Below are 1,100 nucleotides of genomic sequence, written 5' to 3'. Positions count from 1 at the left end.
CAGTGGAACCTTATTATACGCGGGGGATCTGTTCCGGATCCCTCCGCATATAATAAGTTCCGCCTATGCTCGAGCCCCATTGTTTCCAATGGGGCTCGTGCACGGTGGTGTGGCGGCGCAGCAGCGTGCAGGGTGCAACGGGCGCGCGTGCCCATTCAATTGAATGGGACGTGCCGCCCCTTCCGCCCCGCGCGTGCCGGCGGCTTTGAGCGCCTATGCTCAAAGCCGCCTATAAAAAGGCAGCGTATGGAGAGGCGCGACTGTAATCATGTGGCAAGCATGATTGTACAGGACCCTGTTTACCTTCCCACCGGAGTGGTACCTATTTATCTATTTGCATTTGATTGACTGAATACAGTCATTCCAAAATCCAAAACACCTCTGGCCTCTAGCGTTTTGGATAAGGGAGACTCAGTTTGTATTGGCTATTGATTACATTAGTCCCCCCTTTTCTGTGGGAAAAACATTACAACCCCCCCCCCCCCCTCCCCGGTAGATGTCTGAAACGTCAGGTACAGTACTACTGAACCATATACCTGTAATGTTTTCAGACCAGGATTGGCCAGGGATAACTGAGATCATAGAGAGCAAAAACAACAGATAAACGGGACTACATTAAGGAGCCCAGGTGGCGCAGTGGTTAAATGCCTGTATTGCAGCCATTCACTCAAGACCACAAGGTTGCGAGTTCAAGACCAGCAAAAGGGCCCAAGCTCGACTCAGGCTTGCATCCTTCCAAGGTCCCTAAAATGAGTACCCAGACTGTTGGGGGCAAATTAGCTTACTTGCTAATTAGCTTACTTGCTGTTCACCGCTATGATCTTTGGAATAGCGGTATATAAATAAAACAAATTATTATTATTATTATTATTATTATTATTATTATATTATATTTTTGGACTGTGGCTGACCACAAGTGACTAAAATCACAAAAAGCAAAACTGCAGATAAGGATAAAGGTAAAAGTAAAGGTAGTCCCTTGACAAGATTGTCTAGTTATAACCAATTGTAGAGGGTGGTGCTCATCTTCATTAGTAAGCCAAAGAGCCAGCGTTTCCCGAGGACTACTCTGGTGGTCATGTGGCCAGCATGACTGCACT

This window comes from Sceloporus undulatus, chromosome 1 (assembly GCF_019175285.1).
Source record: "Sceloporus undulatus isolate JIND9_A2432 ecotype Alabama chromosome 1, SceUnd_v1.1, whole genome shotgun sequence".
NCBI classification, from domain to species: Eukaryota; Metazoa; Chordata; class Lepidosauria; order Squamata; family Phrynosomatidae; genus Sceloporus; species Sceloporus undulatus.
This window is presented reverse-complemented; position numbering follows the sequence as displayed.